We start from the raw sequence: 22,483 nt of genomic DNA on the forward strand, positions 1-22,483 counted from the left end.
GTTACCTTCCGTATGATTAGAAACAGGAGGAAATAAAAGTTACCAATCTTAGGTGAAAACTTGAAAATTCTTAGGAGAGAAAGAGACTCCTACCTTCTCCCTGGGCTGTTCAACTGGGCCAATTCACAGTTGGTGTCTTCCCAAGATTACAACACCAGACATAATGACCTCAGAATGTGAAGGATTGAGAAATAAGGAGAGAGAATGAAGCTTTAGTCAGGGACAGCAGACCAAGGATACAGGAGAAATGACCTTGTTACCTGGGCTGGCTTAAACCTTCTTTGAGAAAGATGAGGGCATCCCTTTCACCATACCCTACATGAATGGTGTCAGCCAGGAAATGGGCTGGGCCTGAAAGTCTCAAACATGAATCCAGCAGAAGTATTCTTTGTCACAATCTGAATCACAAGGTGACGCTACATACTGAACCCATTTATCTGCCAGAAGAGTCTTGATCCACAGGTTGAGAAGACTATGAGCCACCAAGATCCTCCCTCTGCCCACTTACATGGGTTCTGCACATAAGCACTGAGCTCTGGTCTCCCAAGCTCAAGCTCCTGCTCAAATCTGACGCTAGCATTTACCATTTTGGGAATTTAATGCATTAGTTCTCCAATTTAGCTTGCCAGATAGAGTCTTACCAAATACACATAGTTTTTTGATGGGATGTCTTGGACTTGCTTTCGTTCATAACTGCAAATCAACAACACTGAAAATATTGTATAAATAAAAAGGAAGGATTGGGAACTTCCCATTCAGAAAGGTAGCATGTGCATTTTTCCTCCTTCCTAAGAAGGAATTAAAAAAAAAAAAGTTTGTTAATGCCCCAAAGTGAAGACATTTAGGGAGGCCATCAGCAAATAAGAACTTTCAAGATTTCTGGAAGACAAAAAGTGGACCAAGTGGTGGCTGGAAAAGCATGGAAAAGCCAAAGCTCAAAAAATACATGAAGAGTGATTCACCTGCAAAGGAACCAATGTACCAGCAGAACATTGAGACAACATGAATGCTAAAAGGCATGGATGGCCCTTGGGACTGAAAAACAAAAAGATTAATTTTCAGACAAACACCTACCTGTAACAGCAGAAGAACTAGGAGCCAGGTATTTATCCACTAACACCTGAGGATATGTCTCTAAAGAATACAATGAACAGTCTGGAGAACATTGGGCAGTTGTGTGGATATTAATGACCTCAAAGAAGCCCTTAACGTTATGGCAGAGGTCAATATAGTAAATTAATATGAAACAAGCCTGCCAGTCAACAAACAATGAACTCCTGGTCAACTTTGCTATGTGCTGCTCTAAAGTATGCTGGGACAACCCAGAATTTCTACACAGGTAATTCCACAATTCAATATAATAAAAACAATACCAGAGGAAACCCTGTAATTCAAGAGAAAGAATAAAAAACAAGATAAACAGGGGCACCTGGGTGGCTCAGTCAGTATAGCATCCAACTTCGGCTCAGGTCATGATCTCACAGTCTGTGGGTTTGAGCCCCGCGTCGGGCTCTGTGCTGACAGCTCAGAGCCTGGAGCCTGTTTCGGATTCTGTGTCTCCCTCTTTCTCTGCCTCTCCCCTGTTCACGCTCTGTCTCTCTCTCAAGAATAAATAAACATTAAAAAAATTAAAAAAAACCAAGATAAACAGAAACCATGATTCTAGACAAAGTATATGTGATTTCAGTAAAATAAGAGAAGTTAGATGTAGATATCAATCAATATTCTCTGAGGAATAGAAGGTCTTGCATTCACAAAACAAGGAGGGTAGAATGGAAAAAGACCAAAGAACAAGGATTTATAGAAAGTTAATAAAAATAATATAAATACTGATTTTTAAAGCAAAGACTAGAATGCAAAATTGAGAATTATTTTCCAAGAAAAAGAAAAATTTGATGGAGAATATGTTAAGTCAAGAGAGAGGAATAATATTAAATTACTTTAATTTCCAACTAATAACCGTTGCAAGAAGAAAGAAGACAGAAAACAAAGGAAAGGAACAAAATAATGAAAGACAGCTCCTTGGAACTGAAAAAAAAATACGTCATAAGATTGAAAGTATGTCAATCACAACAATTTTTACAAGTTACAAAAAAAATCATCATGAAACGAGAACACTCATTTTAAAAAAGATACCAATTGCTATGAGAGAAAAAAATGCAGGCTGCTGACAAAGGAAAAGGAATCCAATTTATATCACACTTCTCAACAGCGACATTGCTTGCTACAGGTTAATGGAAGAATGTCTTCAAAGTTCTGAAGTTCTATTTTAAACCTTCAATTCTATACCCAGTCAAACTATCACTCAAATATGAAGGCAGAATAAGGACCTTTTGAGACAAGTAAGAATATGAAAACATAGCTCCCAAGCAAATTTCTAGGGAGTTATTTAATTATGTAACAAAGACATAAACCAAGAAGAGAGACCAGAAATCAATAGATTGACCCAGGAGAGCATACAGTGAAATTCAAAAGTGACAGCTTCACAATGGGTATAAAGATCAAATAGTACAGATTAGAAAGGAAGAACAGAGGACTTTGGGAGGAAGTCTCCATGAAAACACACACACACACACACACACACACACACAATTATGAATAAGATAATGTAATTGACAACTTGGATAAAAGTTGAGAATTTATCAAAGGTAAAAGAGGGGAATCAATTTTAATTTAGTGTCAAGAACATTTTATTTTACACAGCTACTCAGGGCCAATTGGACATTCAGGAAAGCAAATGTAATTTTATCAGAGCACTTATTTCTGCAGTGAACATTATTTCCAGAATCATAGCAATGTAAATGGTATTCATTGGTTTTGAAATCTTGGAATCCACTTTTAGACAAAATTCACCGAAGACTAACTGAATCCATATCAGAATGTAAAAGCTATAACCTTGATAACATAAAAGGAAGGGCAGCTGTCAGGACTGAGAACTGGGAGGGACAGAGAGGCGGAGGAACAGGTAAGGGGTGGAGGGAAGGGCAAGTGGGTTCTCAAGAATACTTTCAGTGGAAAAAGAAAGAGGTTGATTATACTGCTTGGTTTTTCAGAAATACACTGGCTGAGGGACTTAAAACAGTGGATTAGCCAGATTGGAATGAAAAGAGAGGCGGGAGAAAATTTAGCTAAATATTATTCTTTCCTAGCAATGATTTTATAAGCAACACTGGAAGTTAATAAATCCAGAAACAAACCAAGTGTATGCAAGCATGTATCTATGAAGCAAATACACCATTTACAAAAAGCTAAGGGGATTGCCTGTGGAATATTGAACTGGGGGTGAGATAGGATGTAGCAAGGGAAACCTGTTCATTATGAACCTCTCAGGACTGTTTTATTTTGTTAGCCCCTGTTATATCAGTCATACTTTTTCCAAAGAGAATTTTGGAATTCTCTCTTTTAGAGAAAAGATAGTATTGCAATGTATAAAGGCAAATAAAGACTAGTTTCAAAGGTCCCATTTCAATGTTGTATCCAAACGTGAACTTTGAATAACTGGCTCCATATATTCTTGTCCCACCAAAATCCACATGGTCTTTGATTCCTTTAAATGCAAAGATGACTTATAGCAACACTCCTGAACAAGAATCAACTAAATTGAAGTTAAAAAATGAATAGATCCACCCCCATCCCCAGACCAAGGGGCTCAGACTCCAGGACAAAGACCTGGGGACCTCTCTTTAGCCGTCATCTCAGGTGATTTCCTCTGACCTACAACATGGTAATGGCCACTTTGAGCAATTTAGGGAAGGGCTAAATGGTAACAAACTGAGCCAGAATGTATTGTGGTTCGAGCACAATATATGCTATGTCCCATCCATACCCCAGTGAGGAGCAAATGTTCCTGGCAGCTGGCAGCTCTCTCCTCCACATGGTGATTGAAGGATCCAGTCTCCTCCATCTTGAGTCTCTGTAATGGAAGGCAACAGTGGCTTTGGCATGGAAATGGTACATATCACTTGGCTCAACCTCTATGAGGTAGGACTCAGCCTCCTCTACTTGTAGAAGAGATAGCTAAGTAAAATATGTGCCCAAGAAGAAGAAACAGATTTTTGGTGATTGGCCAATAGCCTCCATATAGTCCCATAGCATAGGCCATGGAAAACTTCCCTCCCATTTGGCCACGATGAGCCTAAATGTTAATAGCTTGCAGAACAAGGACTCGCTATACCCAGAAAGGAAGTCTTGTCTGAACACAGACACAGTGATGGGTCTCACAAAGTTTGTGTCTTATAAAGTTTGAAGCTAAGCTTTCATGTCTCTTTCTGGATACCTGCTTGGGCTTTCCTTCACCCTTAAGTTGCCATCAACCAAACTGCTGATATCTATACTCAGCTGCACGTGGCCATGCGAGAACACAGCCCCAACTACAGCAATTCCTTTGAAATGAAAACCCTAACATACAAGAGGTCCCCCAATAAACAGCATCCAAGCCATTTCCAAATGGGACAAGCTCCCAGATGGTCTTCATGCAGTGATACCGTAGAAGGTTTCATATGACCCTTCAATACTGGCACTGCCCCCACCCCCCACCCCAACAGACAGTTTGGAAACCACATTTTGGAAACAAATACAATGAGGCACATTTACTTTTGAACCTTCCTTTATGTCAACTGGGTTTGAAGGAAAGCAAAATGGGAAAATGGAAAATGTTATTTTGATGGTGTCAAACTGACAACCTACGAATCTTGTACATCTACTGCTCCATGATATTGAATTTACTGAAATTTGGGATAAACATTTTTACTAGTTCCAAATATTCATTACACCTTTCTTAAAGTTAATCTACCACAGGGAATTTTATTTTTTTGATTCTCTACTCATGGCTGGTCTGAAAACAAATCTTTTCTTCACTTCAAACACACAAAGACATAAACAATGGGCACTGCTCTTCATCAATTTAACAAAAAAATTAAAAAAATAAAGTTGCAAATGGCCCAAGAGCACATGGCATGGGATGTATACAGAAACTATACACTGATTAAATAGTTGCATATGGTGGGGTGCCTGGGGGTCTCAGTCGGTTGGGCATCTGACTTTGGCTCAGGTCACGATCTCAGTTTGTGGTTTCAAGCCCCACGTCAGGCTCTGTGCTGATGACTCGGAGCCCAGAACCTGCTTTGGAGTCTGTGACTCTTTCTCTCTCTGCCCCTCCCCCATTCATGCTCTTTCTCTCAAAAGTAAATAATAAACATTTAAAAAAATATTTACGAATGAAATAGATATCAATGAAGTTGCAAATTTCCTTATAAGGCTAGGTCCACTGTGGTAAAGAGGGGTTGTGGCTTACCTATTTTTTCCTTCATAAAATATGTCCTCTTCTATAAATGATGTTTTATAGTTGGGGGGTGGGGGGGTCACATCCCATGGGATGGAGACAAAAGATCAATACCGGGGTTTTGCGTCCTTTATTCAAATCTATGACTCTCCGTGGGCCCCGGAGGCATAGCTTCGCTCCTCAGAGCCTGGAAGGGGCGCACCATGGGGTCAGGAAAACCCCACCCTGGGGGGCAACCTCCCCCCACAGCTCAACCCCTGCTGTCCAGTCCTCTCTTTGCCAGGTTGCAGGAACCCCGTGACTCGGTCTCCTTTCTAGCACCTTGGGTCTGAGACATTGTCCAAAGTGATAGGTTAATAAGGCCACCAAGTCTCCCCCTTACTCCCCCAAATCTGGGAGGGCTTGTACTTTGGCCAGCGATCTGACAAAGGAGTGCCATTGGGGAGCCTCTTCATGGAATTTCCTCCTGCCCTGTGAAGAGCTGGACATAGGACATGGACAGAGATCCAGCTGTCCCAGAGCTCAGCCACAGGAGGAGGATGTCCCAGACTGGCCAGGCCCAGCCACCCCACTAGCTGGGTGTCAACCCATAGATGAGTCCAGCTCACAGAGGGCAGAGGCAGACATCCCCGCTGAGCCCTACCCAAAGGGTCAGCCCCAAGCACTGAAGGGACAGCTGGTCCCCCAGCTCACCTGGGCGGACCCCTGCTCCTGGGCGCTGGCTTACAGGCATCCAGGCATTGTCACTGGGGAAGTTCCTGAGCAGCAGCATCTGGGCCCACAGTGGACCAGAGCAGACCTCAACCCTGTATGCAGTGGCCGGCCCTCCAGCCCCCTGGGCCATGATGGTGGCAGTGAGCAGGAGGGGGGGGGGGCAGACTCAGGCCCTGAGGACTTTAGACTCAGCTCTTTTTAGGACTGTGAGCAGGCCAGGCTGGGCCATGAGGGAGGACTGAGTTTTCCAGTTTAAGAGCCAGCAACGCCCCAGACAACTACAGCACCTAACTGCCACGAGCTCCTTTCTCTGCATCCAACACGGTTAGCACCCTGGAACCTCCCACCAAGGGCTGGGTTGGTGCCCCCTGCCCAGCGCCTCCAAGAAGAGAGCAGTCTCACAACTCTCCCTCAACTGTGTCCCAGACCTGCAGTATTTTAGTAAGTAGTCCCCAACCCCAATCCAGTGTACCAAGGAACAAAGACAGCCAGAGTGACAATTAGGTGTATTATAATTGGTATTAGTGTTATAATTAGCATATATGATAATATACTTAGCGATGTGAATAGGTATATATTTATCCACGTGTATGATATACACATAATTTAAAAGTTTTACTGTAGTTGGCATTAGTCTGCTTGACCACCTTTCAAGCCTTCTTTTTTGGGGGTGACTCTACAGACCCCACACCCTCCCACCTCAGACCGACTGTTTCCAGAGCAGCCCCTCAGTACAAGGCTGGCCGGGCAGTCTCCACGGGTGCAGCAGCCACTTGGGGTTCACACTTTCCCCTGGTTTTTCCATGCTGTCTTTATAGACCGTAGACATTTCTGTCTCCATGGGCCCAGGATCCCCCCCATGCTCAAGCCCCTCTCGCCTCCTGTTAGTACATCCCTCTCTCCACTCCTGCCTTCTCTCTCTCTGCCCCATGAGAGAGAGAGGCTCTCTCCCTCCCCTCACTCACCGGCCGCTGGCTCTTCAACTTGCACCTATGGAAAGTCTCTTTCTAAAGAACATGGAGCTGAGTCAGAGTTGGTGAAAAGGTATCTTCTATAATTTATTATTTTCTTACATATTATTATTATATTGCTGTGGTCTGAACGTTTGTGTGCTCCCCCGAAAAATCCATATACTGAAATCTTAGCCACCAGAGATGATGATGTTTGGGAGGTGCTTGGGACATGAGAGTAGAGCCCTCACGAGTGGAGTTAATGCTCTTAAAAACAGAGACCTCACAGAGTCCCCTCACACCCTTCCACCGTGTGAGGACTCCACGAGAAGTCACCTGGAAGAGGGTCCTACCCAGAAGCCAATGGTGCGGGTACCCTGATCTTGGACGTCCAGCCTCCAGAACCATGAGAAGTGAATGTCCATTATTTATACGCCACCTGGTCTGCGGTCTTTCCTTATGGCCGCCCAAACCCACTAAGATGTGGGTTATACTGCCCACATTAATTATACTGCCAATGGGCTTGGGGGGCTGATTGAGAAATGTTTTGGAGAGATAAACCTCATACCTGGGCTCCATCACAGGGAAAACATGCAGTATTCTAACATGGAAAGGTAAAGTTTGAGGGGCCCCTGGGTGGTTAGACTCTTGATGTCGGCTCAGGTCATTATCTCACGGTCACCAGATGGATCCCCACATTGGGCTCCGCACTGAGCAATGGAGCCTGCGTGGGATTCTCTCTCTCCCTCTCTCTCTGCCCCTCCCCCGCTTGCACTTCCTCGCTCTCTCTCAAAATAAATAAATAAATAACTTTTAAAAAGTTAGAAGAAGAAGAAGAAAAAGAAGGAGAAGAGGAAGAAGAAGAAGAAGAAGGAGAAGGAGAAGAGAAGGAGAAGGAGAAGGAGAAGGAGAAGAGAAGGAGAAGGAGAAGAAAAGGAGAAGGAGGAGAAGGAGAAGGAGAAGAGAAGGAGAAGGAGAAGGAGAAGGAGAAGGAGAAGGAGAAGGAGGAAAGAAAGATAAAGCCTGAGGCAACTGAAGGAGAACTGAATTCGCCAACAGGAAACTGGTTCAAACCCCAGCCCTGCCCTTAGCAGCTACTCACTTCTGGTTACCCTCCCACCTTGTCATCGCTACCCTGAAAGTAGAAACTGACCCCACAAGGAAGCTGTTTTAAGGATAAAATGAGAACATAAATTTAACCAACCAGCTCTATACAAATGTAATTAGAGAGGGAAGGCTTTCCGTGGGCAGAAGTACAGGGGTGTTTGTTAATTGTCGCCCTAAGTGCTGGCTTTTGTGGTCTGTCTGTTTGTGTCTTTGTTTTATTATGTTGTATTTTTTGTTTTTTGGCCTTTTGGTTTGCTTTTGTTTTGTATTGAAGATTCAGGCTGGAAGCAGGATGCTGACCTGATATGGATCAAGGGAGAAGCCGTAAGGTTTCACATGGAACATTTAATTCTTCCTGAGAGCAGATGGCAGGTGTTTCTGTCAGGACTTACTTAATTTCTTTTTTTTTTAATTTTTTTTAATGTTTATTTATTTTTGAGAGAGAGAGAGAGAGCATGAGCAGGGGAGGGACAGAGAGAGAGGGAAAGAGAGAATCTGAAGCAGCTTCCAGGCTTTGAGCTGTCAGCACAGAGCCAGACGTGGTGCTCGAACTCACAAGCCATGAGATCATGACCTGAACTGAAGTCGGCCGCTTAACCGACTGAGCCACCCAGGCACCAGGACTTACTAACTTCAGGCATAGAACCCCAACACTAACGTCAGCACAGATGCGGATTTATTGGGGCCCATTCCTGAGAAACTTGGGAGAATGAATGCCTACTCCCTCTTCGTCAATCTCTTAGAATGGGCTGCTTTCCATTTGGGCCCATCCTCAGATGGGCCCCTTTGCTACAGGCCACATGTCCCTTAAGTGAGGCCCCAAAGAAATGGGTGCACCTGCCTTGCTGTCACCGTGGTCTAGCCTCAGACAGAACACTGACCAGAGGGGCCTGGGACCCAGGCAGGCAAATCGGCACCTGCATCCTTGGCAGGGGGGTGGGGAGGTCACCGACCGTCCAGCCCATGTGAGGGAAGGAGGGTCACAGGCGTTGAAGTCCCTCCAGAGTCACTGGGCCTTGGACACACCTGAGAGTGCCCACTCAGGGTTGTCTGCCTTCCATGACCAATGAGCACACAAGTTTCAGTGCTAAAAAACTAGGCACATACCTAAGCTTTTCTGCCCAGTGACTTGACCTGTAGCATATTCTCATGCTAAGGCAGAGAGCACAAGGAGAGTCACAGATGCTCCTGGAAAATCTCGGTGTCTGGTCAAGTCTAACAAAACCTGAGAGAAGCGACTTCCAGGCACCTCTGGTCAGGAGCAGGTGGACCCTGGTCAAGACGCTCGGTCATCTGAAGGGTCTCTCAACCATGCCCCTCCCACCATAACCCCTCACATGGGCATCAGAATTGAGGTGCAGGCTCGGGGAAGACTTAGGGACCCTGGTCTTCTTGGGCAAAGCAAGCCCATGAGGGTGACATGGTGAGTGTCCTGGCACAGCCCCGACCCAGGGACTGTCCCTTCCTTGAAGTGAGAGCCTCGGTCTCAGCTGCTCCTCATACAGGCATTGCCCCAAGGGCTCTCCCCTCATTGCCCTGCCCACCTGGTCACTTCCTCTGGCGCAACTGTGGGATCCCTTGTCCAGAGGACCAGCAAACCCCTCCCAGGCTGGCAGGAAAACTTCCAGTCTCGTGTCTTTTTGCCTCTATATTTCAGGGAGAAAAAAAAAAGTCCGTTTTGAAACTGTGATTCACTAAAGATAAAATGAAATGATAAGAACATTATTGTAACAATTTTCCCTGCTCATTGTCACCAACACATAAAATAGGCAGCCAAGTAATGTTTGATTTCCACCTAAAAATGTTTTTGGCAAAACTCTGAAAGTCTGAGTCCTATTTGAAGTAAGATTAAGATTGAATTTAAAGACAAGCCTCATTTTTACTTCTCAGAAACACAAAGAAAGCTAACCGCATCTAAGAGTCTTACCCATAATATGTATTTAGGCCAAGTACAAGCTGCTTAAAACCTATACGATGCCACTGAGGACACATCCTAGTGCCCCAAAGTGCCTCCTTGGTAAGAAGACAGCTGCATCCGGGGACCCGGGAAGCAAGGGGACCCCCCCATCTCCAGGAGTCGTGAAGGTAAGCTGAGCCCTAGGTGTTAGAGAGGTTGCCCAGAAGTGGGACATGGGATGGCTGAGTGCTCGCCTGTGGTCAAGCAGCATCTTGTAATTTCATTAGGGTGTTAGATTCAAATGCCGAATTAGCTGTTGCCTACGCAGAATTATGTTAAACACGGGCCAGACTGAAAATCAATATTCTGCTTAAGTAACTGGCCCTCCAGTAATTTAATGAAACTAAATTGCATTACACCGAGGCAAGGTGGAGGGGGCATTCTGCCTCAACCCTTCCTTTACAGGGCTGTACAGCTGCACGCCTAAAGAGAAATTAAACACATACTCATTTTTCCCCCCTGAAGTTGGTCCTGTGCTTTTTACGCCAGATTACTTGTTTGCTTCTTAATTTAAAACTAGAGTAAATAATTTGCAGCCCTATAATTAGGAACGAACCAGGGACTCGTAATAAGAAAGAGAGAGAGGAATAGTGGAGAACACACATTTCTTAAATCCACAAGAAAAAACTTGGGGGCTGGGAGGGGAGTCATTAGTTTTAGGTATGTATTAAAATTTCATTCTAAAGACTTTAAATCAATACCATAATCAATCAGGTTCACAATTTGAATAAAGGCCATGGAGCGAAGGTGGAGGCAGGGTTGTTGTTTTTTTAACATTATATATAAATTCATGTAAGATAAGAACTTTTAAAGCACACGTTTGATAATATCGGTCGTCCATGTACGTGTGTCGAGGGTGTAGGGGTGTGCGTGTGCACGGACCCTGTGACGACTCTCGGGTTGCTGAGCCCAGAACCCTTCAGTGCAACTCCTGAAATGGGCATCTTCTCACTTAAGATTCTGCTCCAAGAACTTCAAGCTCTCTGCATGGTCGGCATGCACTCATTATGACAATCCAACCACAAAAGTTTGTGCTAAAAATGATTGACAATAGAAAGAAGGCACCGTTACACCATTTCGAAGTTATTGGCAACTCATTTATTTTCGAGCTGCAAACTTCATCTATATGAAACACTTCACAGCCTCATGTCCAAAACCCCAAATTAAAATGACAATAATTGCATGTTGCTTAGGATGGGCTGATAGGAAAAACAGAAGCCTTTTCTTTGAAGAAGCAGATTTGGATCTTCTGAGGCCCAGTAGGACTTATTACCCATGTGGGTCCCTATCTTTGAGAAACTTCAGATGTTTGCAATATAGATGCACTACGTTAATTGGCGTTTATCACCTGTTTTCCTGACTCCTCAATTTTTCTTAATCTCTCAGACTCGGAAGGATATAGGATGTCAACAAAGAAAGTCAAAATGAAAATGATTCTTGAAACACAATATAAGCTTGAGGTCTAACCCTTTAAATGCCTGCTCTTATTCCATTTTCCATTAGCAACTAAATAAGGTCAAGGTCAGCTGGGATGTCTCCCATAACTCCGTGACAGCTACAGGCAAAAAAAAATGTATTGTATGTTCTCAATCCACACATAATTACATCTTAATTTCTTATTTCGATATCTCGGTTCTAGAAAAATAATGAACCGGGACAATGGACGGTAACTCAGGTGTTTCTCACGAACGAGCTGAAAAATGCTCTTTGAAATCAATATTTACCGCTGAAAATATCAGGGTCTGGGCAGAGAATTGAGGAGGAACTCTTTTTCAAAGTATTTAGTTCTACCTCGAAAATGCGTTTTGTACTATAGGATGATGACATAAACCTCCAATATACTTGTCAGGATAAGATGTTCAGAATTTGTCACTGCTCTAAGATTTTATGGAAACCCAGCAAGCCACCCCAGCCCCGCTGGAGAGACTAAAGCTTCTAACTGGTAACAATGCCGGCGACGATTTCATTTTTATTCTTCAGCAACCTCAGAAGGTGAGTGATGATCTCCACAGCTTAACTTTAAACCACGTTCTTGAGTTACTCCCTCTTTCAATGACAGCACATATGGTTTTTATTGTTAAAATTGTCACCGAAGTTAAGAACATTTTCTCGGTGGAGTTTGGCAGTGAGGTGGTTAACGAGGTTACCGTCTAAATGGTCAGAATGAGGTTTTCCCACTGTAGAAAAGGGAGAATATTTGTTTGGTAAAACTGGGTGAGGTGATGTCGTTGCTTTTTATCCTGCCTTTAGGAGTATAAGGGTGATGGTGTATTCTTACTTCTCTCAAAAGCCAAAGAGAGGTCCACAATATGGAGGAAATAGACAAGGGAGAAATCTTTGCTCAATTTCTTACTTCTGTGCATTTTTCAAATGGAAACTTTTGCAGCTCTGTTTAATAATATCGGTTGGCCATTAGAATACTTTCTCAGGTGGTATATTAAGAAACATAAGCTGTGCACGAATCCTGGAATTTCTCAGTCATTCCTCTAAAAACAAAGCAGACAATTCACAGGAGAAGAAAAACAAGTGATTCACATTTGTAGGGGAAAAAATATCTGATGCCACGATGAACAAGAAGATTGCAAATTAAGCAATGAATATTACCTGCAAATACCTGTTATTTTCGAGAGGTGAGAAAAAAACCAGAAATGTTCCAAGGTGAACCTGAGCCTCACTGTCTCCCAGGCCGTTGGTGAGAGTTAATCAGGCAAATTCTTTTGGAAATGATGTTACCAAACTTCTTTCAGAAATTCTATTTGTTGAAATCTGTCCCCCAAAAAACAGCCATATGTGGGGCAAGTTTTACACACAATGGTGTAAAACACAGGATTGTATCTAATTACAAGGGGGGAGAAAACCAAATATCTAATAATGAAGAATCAGTTCAGTCAATTATGTTAAATCCATTTGCAAGAACATTTGCCATTATAAAGGATGTCCACATAGATTTTTGAAGCAAAATAGGGAAAGGTTTATGAAAAACATTAAGTGAACAGGACAACTTATAAAATTGTACACACAGAACAATATCAATATATTAAAAATATAGATAAAAGTGGAGTAAATGACTAAAATATTAACAGAAAGAAATGAGTTGATGGCCAATTATAATTTTTAAAATAATCTCCTATATTTCTAAAAATTCCACAATAGGCATGTACTCTTTTTATAATACGATTTTTTTAAAAGAGGCAACTTTTTAATGTAAAGCCCCATTGGCATTGATGTTGTTGAACTGGCAACAAATACTTTGTTTTCTTTTATTAACAAGATATAAATCAAAGGTCTTTGGACTCTCTGAATTTATGAACTTTCCAGAGTATGAATAACTGCAGTTTTTTGGCAAAAATTAATTCCACTGCTGGTCTGCGACAAGCAAGGGTGAGGGAACTCGGGCCCACCCCCCAGGAGCTCCGGGCCTTGTGGGGACACAGACCAGGGCTGAGCCACGACCCCAGCTCCCCTTAAGCGCCCCTGTGCACTGGAGGATCAGGGGAGACTGGACAGGTGGGAGGGCACCCCGTTGTCTTGAGGCAGAAGGCAGGAGTTTGAGAACTGTCTCTGCCATTTGTGAATTCCGTGTCCATAGAAAAGGCACCAGAATCTTCAATTATCTTAGCAAAAAAAAAAAAAAAAAAAAATAGTAAGCTCGTGAGAGAAGAGGCACCCCTTGAAGGGAAAAGGGCTTTGGAGAAAAAGGGAGGAAGGCCCAGGCGGAGGTAGCCAGACCCGCATGGAGACCTCTCGGGGCTGGTCTTTGTCAGGGTGAACCTCCAGGGAGCTTTGCTGCCTTTTTACATATAGAACTTTGGGCTGTTTTACAATTCAAGTCACTGAGTTCATACACTATCACATTTCACATTCTATCAAATTTCATAGAGTTCTCAAAAAATGTTTCTGGACATCTGGATGTTATGTGGTAAATGTGTGGGTGGAGAGGTCACGGACATGTTATAACCTGGGGGAGGGGAGGGGTCACTCCCCACCTCTTCTGCCCCCTCCCTCAGCTCCTCTAGGTGCTGCTGGTGGTGAGGGCCCCCTGAATTCCCGCACGGAAACTGCTTCCGGAAGTGTGTGGCTTTGCACGGCGACAGGAGACTCGCGCCCGGGACGGGGCAGCCGCGCATACACAGGCCAGTCTTAGCGCAGAGAGCACCCGGCGCATGTCAGAGCAACAGGCCCTTAAAACACACGCTATTTTTATTACATAAGTGTGTTAATATGTATTTATGTTCTATATTTACATATAAATATAGAACATATATTTGAATATGTATATATTTCATTGTCCACTTGATAATATAGCAACTGATCATTTCCCAAGATTTTTCACTAAAAGTCCAGCTTTCTTTCAAGCAAGGTGTTCTCCATAAAGGTCTTGTGGGACCGGTGAGCTTATCTCCTTCCTAGTGGTCCCGTGTCTGTGATGTGCAATCCCCACTTCCCCCATCAAGAGCGCCCCCGTCTCTCCCACCCCCTTCCCTCCCCCGGTTCCTCACCGAGGGCGGCTGTGAAGGCCAAGTGCCAGGAGGGCTGTTGAGCCAGCCCAGCTGGACGAATTAATGTCTCTCCAGTAACTCAAACCAGCAATGACTTCATCTCAAAAATCTCCGAGTAGCACAGGTCAGAGCGTGCGTGTGGACACAGTAATGGGGTTCCCAGAGAAGCTAAATGGTGGTGAGGCATAAGCCAACAACTACAACTTGGATGAGAACCGGGGGGCACATCTGAAAAAATAAAATTCTAACGGATCTTCCCGGAACACTGCAAGCTCACCGGTACAAGCATGTTTTTGTCCCGGCACATCTGAGCACACCAACAAAGAAACAGAATCGTACTGATATGTGCCTGCACTGTAAACACATAATCTATCGATACATGTCTCACAGAAGGCTAGAGAAGAAAATAAACCAAAGACAAAAATATATGACAAATAAATAAATGTATATGTTTATGACTGTCCCTCAAATGAACTAAACCGAGGACATTTTTAATGAATTTATATGTTTAGGTTTTTTTTTTTTATACATTAAGTAAAATCTACTTTCTAAATAGGAAAGTAACTAATAATCTTATCTTACCGACTGAAGAATAGGTTTTATGTTTTCCTAATCTTCGTTCATTTCTGCTGACGTGGCTGTTATGCCGGCGTGTGGAAATAGGAAATGAAGGAAACAGAAAAGAAGGTAACATCCTGAAGCTCTTCAATTTTGTGCGTAAAGTTCTATCAAGGTGATTGACGGTGGCTGGTGGTGGAGTCCACCATGGACAGGTAAGGAAGCACGGACATCACCACGGACAGGTAAGGAAGCAGGGACATCCAAGAGCCACAGGGAGGGCTCCTCCAGGGCAACCAGGATCTTTCATGTTTGTTTCCTTGTGGTGGGGTAGGATCCACGGTTTCCTGATGAAAGCTGACGACCCAGTGCAATCCCTTTCTATTCAATTCCTAGTTAGGAAAAATAAACTTCATTACGCAAAAGCAATAAAACAAACTACATGGTCAGACCCGGATAATCCAAGAATCCAACATAGTTGATGGTAATGGCGGCCATTATTTCACACTGTTTTTTGGATGGCACAATTCCTGCTGTCATTATGGGACTCCGGACTGAAAAGACACCTGTGAGGGCACCGCTGTCTTCCTGCTTCCCCAGCGGCTCCTTCATGAACTCTGTGCACTGTGGACACAGCAGCAGCGGGTCATGCTCAGCACCTCACAGGTCCCGGTTCATTCATAAAAGGCTACACCCTGTCCCTCACTTTTGCCCCTCTGTTGTTTCAACAAGAAAATGGGTCTCCTTAGAGTCTTCCCTCCCCTTCTTCCCCTTGTCAATGGTGAGATAAAGCACATAAAACAAGACATTCCTTCCAGAGAGAAAGATCAGACTCAATCCTTCATTTCAAATTTTCCATAATGAAAGATGTCATTAAGCCTTTGAGTTATGTCATTACAAAACAAACATGAAATCTGAAAAAGCCGGGTCCGGGTTTTCCATTTGTCAATTATTTTGAATGGGTCGCCTCCCTTCCTTGCTTTGGAACCCAATAGGCAATGAAAAGGAAAATAAATCGATTTTATTCACCAGATTTTTAAAAATCTAAGGTACAAACAGTTGTATATATTGAAAATAGAAAAAGCTGTACTTTGAGAAAATGGGCTTTGTCATGAATCATCTCTACAGGAAAATTAAGAATATCACGGCTTTATATCCATTACGAAGCTGAAGGATGGATACACGGGGGTGTTTTTTTAAAGGAAAGACACTCAAGTGTTATTGTTTATATCAGTGAAAATAAATGCACTTTTCCAGACATGGTTTGGAAAGAATGTTCTGTCGCTTCCCTCAGCACAAATGGGGCAAGCAAATTCACACGGCACCTCAAAGTGAGTCTCCTCAGAAGGATGCTCTCAGGAAGTGCAAGGCCATTTCCCTGTGACAGCAACAAGGCCCTGGGACACACCTGGTGGAGAACCAGCTGGGTCTAACCTTCATTCTGCCCTGTAGAATCAGCAGATGGTAAAGTGGGTCCAAGTAGTACAAATCCCTCGAAGCTTGGGAACCGGACAGGCTCCGGAGGAAGGTGAGTGGGGACAGCGTTGGCTCTGACCCCAGCGCCCCTTGAGACGGGAAGAGGAACGAGGGCCATGGAAGGACACTGCTGGCAGACACTGCTTTTTCAGTCTCCCAAGTAGCTACAGAAAATAGAACCATCCCCCCAGGATAATTCTCTTCTCGAAAGCCCCACCCCCACCCCAGGAGCACTTGGGGGCCCAAAGCTGCCAGTCTGCCCTCTGAACAGGTCCTGTGCACACTCAGAGCCCATCGGGCCTGACCTCGTGGACTGCCGCACAGCCATGGCAGAACTGACCGGCCTGTGGCTGGCGGAAGGGCATCAAACAATTAGAACAAACATCTAGTACATTTTTGGAACACAAAACTCTATCCTATCTTTAATCAAAACCACATTAAAAAAAAATATTTGCTCCGGGACAGTCCATTCGGCTCAGCCCGCGTTCAGCTACCAGTCAGGAGCGGAGCCCTGCCTGGGGGACGCCTCGACACCCCTCTCTGGGGGCTCTGCTCATCCCCGCCCCACCGTCTCCGACACCTACGGCCTGCCTGAGACTCCCAGCCTGGGGCCCATAGCGCTCTCCCCACCCAACTCTCAGTAGGCTCAGGTCTTCTTGTGTTGCGGGAGGCCAGTGCCCATGGTGGGACGCCCCCCAGGCCTGGTGCGTGCAGCGGTCCAGCTTCCTGCCGTCAGGCGTGGGGCCACGGGAGGGAGCTGGCCTCTGTGCCAGGGCCTTCCCAGAAGGGCTCCGACCGGGACTGCAAGCCGGGCCAGCTGGCTGTGGCCTTGGGGACAGGCTGCCGGGCCCAGGCAGGCCTCGGCCCCACCGGCAGGCTCGCACAAGGCTAGGAGTGGGTGGGTTGGAAAGTGGCTCTCCAGGGAGCGGAAAGAGAAGAAACTAGAAACAACCACTTAACATCTATTTAGAGCCTGGGAGCATTTGTGGAAGCCATGCCCATTACTGTTGAAAAGATGCAAATTTGGTGAAATAATCAGCTGTCTGGCTCCAGGCTGTTTCCCGAGCATCTGATTCGTAACAGGAGTGAAGGTATTAGTGTAAGACACCAGCAAGGCCAAGTTCATGTTGCTCAGAGGTAGCCCCTAACCAAACTCCGCCAAGTGCTGCAAAAGAAAATTTGTTATCTTGGGAAGACAGTTCATCCAGTGAAGCCAAAAAAAAAAAAACAAAAAAAAAAACACAACAGTCCTTAAGGCTGGTTGCAGGGGAGCAAAGGAGCCAAGCCCACCACGCAGAGCACGAAGGAGGCGTTGGCTCGCGACCCCTCCATACCCACCTCCTTGGCAAAGTGGCTCACATCGCTGCTGAGAGAGAGGCAATTAAGGCAAAGATATTTTTCCAGCACTGTTTTAAGTCCCACATCAAATATCCTTTCAGACATTCAAGAATACACTTATCTACAAATGAAGGGCATAAGCTACGCTATTGATTTTTGCATAGGATCTGCTCTTTATGGAAAGCATCTGAGCAAGTCCAGTAGATACTGTGAAATCTCGCCTTCCATTAGAAAGCGCCCAACAAATGACTTCATACAGAGAGATAATCCATCCTGGTTCCGCAGGCTTCCCTGACCTCTTACCCTGACTCCAGTTGGCAAAAAGTTTGGGGACAAATTAACAAAACGGTTAGGCATGGCAGTAGATTTAATGCAGAAAATTATTCTTCGTGCCTGCACCATGGCAAAGTCTTTTAAGTGATGCGGTTACAATGGGCCCAAAATGCCACAGCCTATAAACTAAATATTTCATCAATTTGCTGAGTATAAATTATATCTTAAAATTCCAGCCCTCTAGGTTGAGGACATAAAGCGGCCTTTCAGCAAGTGCTTTGAGCAGTGTGATACAAGACGTCTATAAAATCTTTTACTGTGTTTTCATGTATAGTGAATTTGAAATAAGTTTAATGGGAACCCAAACATGTATGGAGATTACAAGCTGATACTCGATTCCTTTCCTCGTCCTCCGGTGGCATGGGCTTTTTGTTGCCCTTCCTTTTTTTTTCAAACTGAAGAAGGAGGCACTTGGGAGGGTGGAAGGTGGTTTTTAGGCGGCTACCACACGGGAGAGTTGCCTTGGTTTATAACCTGGGAAGAAACTGAACTTGAAGCAGGCTCTGTGCACGCCCGTGGGCGCGTGCACGCACATGTGTTTCACAAGGAGGAATGCACGAAGCAGGGGAGAGCTACGTTTATGCATTGTGTACTTAGTTTCCTTTCATTTTCCCCTCAGAGGATGGAGAGGGTGCTGTAATTTTCAAAATACTGCAAAAAACATTTCTACAAATTGCTTTCCTTGTCTGCCTCTATACATTAAGCAGCACAAAATAGGCGAGGGGACCCTTCAACGCAAAACGCCTTTTTTTTTTTTTTTTTTTGCATTTTCTGTAACAACATAAAAGCTGCTGTTATGACAAGAAATCTGGTAGTTCACTCTTTCATTTATAATTTAACCACAGCCTATATAACATAATCCAAAAAATATGGGGCATGATTAGTATAAAAATCAAATACAGTAGAGGTTTTTTGAATACTCCAAGAACAAAACAAAACCAAAAAAAAAGAAAAAAGAGAGAGAGAGAGAGAGAGAGGAAGAAAACATTGCAGGCATCTGAATATATGCGGTATTTCTTTAATACTTCATTTTAAACTACCTAATTGTGTTTTTAAGCTTCGGTTCCTGTAATTTTGCAAGACGAGGCATTCCAGTGAGAAAACATATGGTGAGGGATTTTTAAACCACATAGCGAGAGTGCATCATAGACTTCTCTGCTGTTTTAGTGTCACAGAAATCCACCACTGAATTTATCCAGTCACCCATTAAAGAAAGAAAAGAATTCAAGGAAAAGGAGTTTTTAAATCCCCTAATGCTACAGGAACGAGTGAAATATGGTATGGAGTTCAAGTCGGAGTGGTGGGGTAGAGCTTCCTGACTTTTTATAAGCCCAGCAAGTAGCAATTAGCAACCCGAGGCTGGAGAGCTATTTCAGGGGCACAGCAGCCCCACGCCTGGCCCAGCCGGCGACCAGTTTGAGCAGAAGAACCCTCTCCCTTTGCTTTCCAAGGTGGCCCTTCTCAGGGGTCAGTTCTAAGTTTGTGGCAAGAGAGGTGGGCAGGAAAAAAGATTAGGTAGTTATTTAGAGAGAGAGAGAAGGATGGATGGATAAATAGGGCGATGGACTTTTGCTTTCATTTTTAAAGCCCCTTTGTAATTGTTACTTTAAAAATAGGTGCCCCCCACCCCCCCCGCACTGAAGGGCGACTGTCTCACAACAACGTTTTTGTAGGAGAGACACTGAATCTGCAATCTGTGTGGACATTGCCGTGGCAACGTAAAGCCCTGAGAGTGACAAACTTGGACATTTAAAAGTAAGCTCTAGAAAGGGATTCCGCACACTTTAGACTGGTGCACGTACCTCTTCAGCTCCCGGCTCACACGTGTGCGTGCGTGTACGTCTGTGCAATGTGTGTGGGACTCCAGCAGGCTCGCGTGTGTGCTGGCAGGTGGGGGTGGGGGCAGAGGCACGGAGACTTGAAGTAATGCATATCATTATTCAAATTACAATCAGATTCATCCTTAAATTACACTGGTGTCTCTTATCAGAAATTGTTTCCTATACTATAATATGCTGCAATAAGCAGACATTAATTAATGCTAAATTACAATGGAATTATGTATTATATCCACATGAATACTGAATGACTCCATTATGAATAATATTATTACAGTAAATATTAAAGGACCTGAAAGTGGTTTGTCACTAATTACAAAGTGTTGATCGCTACCTATGATCTTAAGTTAATATCAACTTTTAAATCCACAGCCCAACCGCGAATCTTTGATTAACGCCGCTTGGAAAATGCAGCCTGAGACCTGATAAGCAAAGCCGACGGGCCGTCCAGCACTCCTTCTGGAAGTCTGATTTATCCGTGTGACAGGAGCGTTCGTTTCCTGGCTTAGAATTCCATTCCAGCCCTATCCCCTCGGCACGGATGTGTGTGGCTCCTCTGCTCAGCTAATGTTTTAAAAAATCCACGCACAACTTAGCCCGAGTCTCTCGTTTTGGTGGGTGGTCATTTTGTCTTAGCAAGGAAAATCCTTAACCCTTTCCCACTTCCCACTTAAAAGCCTTCAAAATACCCTGGTGGCATTTCTTTCTTTTTTTCTTTTCTTTTCTTTTCTTTCTCCTTTTTTTTTTTTTTTTTTTTTTTTTTTGTAAGGTGAAACGGAGTGAGAAAAGTGTAAGGTGTTAATCTTGATAATTAGTGCACAAAAGCAATTAGGGGGTCTAAAAACCTTAAGGCACAGAAAGTGATTTTTTGTTTATTTGCTTACCTTATTAAGTTAAATATCTGTCGGAATTAATCGCTAATGAATGCGAAGAAGGCTCGATAGCAGCGAGCTTAATGAACAGCGTGTCAGCTGCATTTTACAGGGTCCCAAATCATCGAAGATTGCAAGCCAACTCGCTATTCAAAATTACTTTTCTGCCCAATTTTCTGTTTGCAAAGCAGTAAATTATTTACATTTATTGTGCTTATTTAAGCACTTAAATGACTATGAATGGAGTACAGGCACGTTTAAAAAATATAGAACCATTACACAACTCTACTGCTGGAAATTCCTGTTATTTTCCCCTGAAGGCTGCTTCCCCTACTTTTCTAATCTCTCTTTTACAACAATTCATGAAAAAGGCCATTATTACATTGAACATGTTTTAATAAGTTATTTATTATTTAACATACTTTAAGAGGCAGTGCTGTGGACGTTACATTACACACACCAAGAACAGCCTCTTTCATGATTGTCCGGTTGCCTGAGCCTAAGTGCTTAGGGTTCCCCAAATAAAATGATGCTGTCCTTCATTAGAAACAAATAAACCGTGCTTTCCACGAGGACTCACGTCATAAACATTGATATTGGAAGAGATCAACTATGCCAATTATTGCCTTTGAAAATCATCGCTCAATGTGTGTGCTTCCTTTATTAGTTATTAATTTGAAATCAGTGGCCACGATTTTTTAAAATGTGCAGCTGGTCTTGCGAACAAATCACTGTCTTAAGTTGCACTTAAATGCACCGGGACCCAGCATGTAGGAAGCCTCCCCGATGTTTTCTCCGCACATTCACAAAGCATGCCAGCTAGCTACATCACTAGGCACCCAATTGACCACTGCCAGACCCATGGATGGCCCAGATTCATCAAACTGAGGTGAAGAGCGCATAATAAAAAACAGGAGAAGGGAATAATAGGTAACAAGACTAAGGATAGCAGGGAAAGAGGGAACCAGTGAAAGGAAAGTGAGGCCCTTGGCAACAGAGAAAGAGAAGTCTTGGTGACTGAGCTCGCTAGAAGGGATCAAGAAACAGATTCAAGGTTTTCCTTTCAAATCTTTCAAATCACTGCAGTGAAAACTTTCCTATGTTTTCAAACGCAGACAGACGCTCTACAGCAAGTTTCTCTGCGGACCGCATGCATTTACATGCATAATACAGTGTGTGTGCCGGGTCTCACGTTAGCTCGTTTCCTAAGTAGCAAGAAACGGTGGTATTTTTCAAAAGTGATTTCACACAATTTGTGGGGTGTGTGTGCGTGCGTGTGCGTGTGTGTGTGTGTGTGTGTGTGAGAGAGAGAGAGAGAGAGAGAGAGAAAGCAGCCGTATTTATTATTCAGACTTAACTATTTGAATGTATTTTCCCAAATGATATCAGGGGCAGCGTAACAGCTACTGTTAAAAAGTCCCATGCTATTCATAAGAGATTATACTGGAGTAAACATTACAATAGCAGTAATGATCTAATTAAAAGAATCAGACATACTTAAAAGAGTCCCTTCTTTCAGGGGGGGAGAAAAGAAAAATCAATGATGCAATCCATAGTCCG

Source organism: Panthera uncia, chromosome D2, assembly GCF_023721935.1.
Source record: "Panthera uncia isolate 11264 chromosome D2, Puncia_PCG_1.0, whole genome shotgun sequence".
Classification (NCBI taxonomy): Eukaryota; Metazoa; Chordata; class Mammalia; order Carnivora; family Felidae; genus Panthera; species Panthera uncia.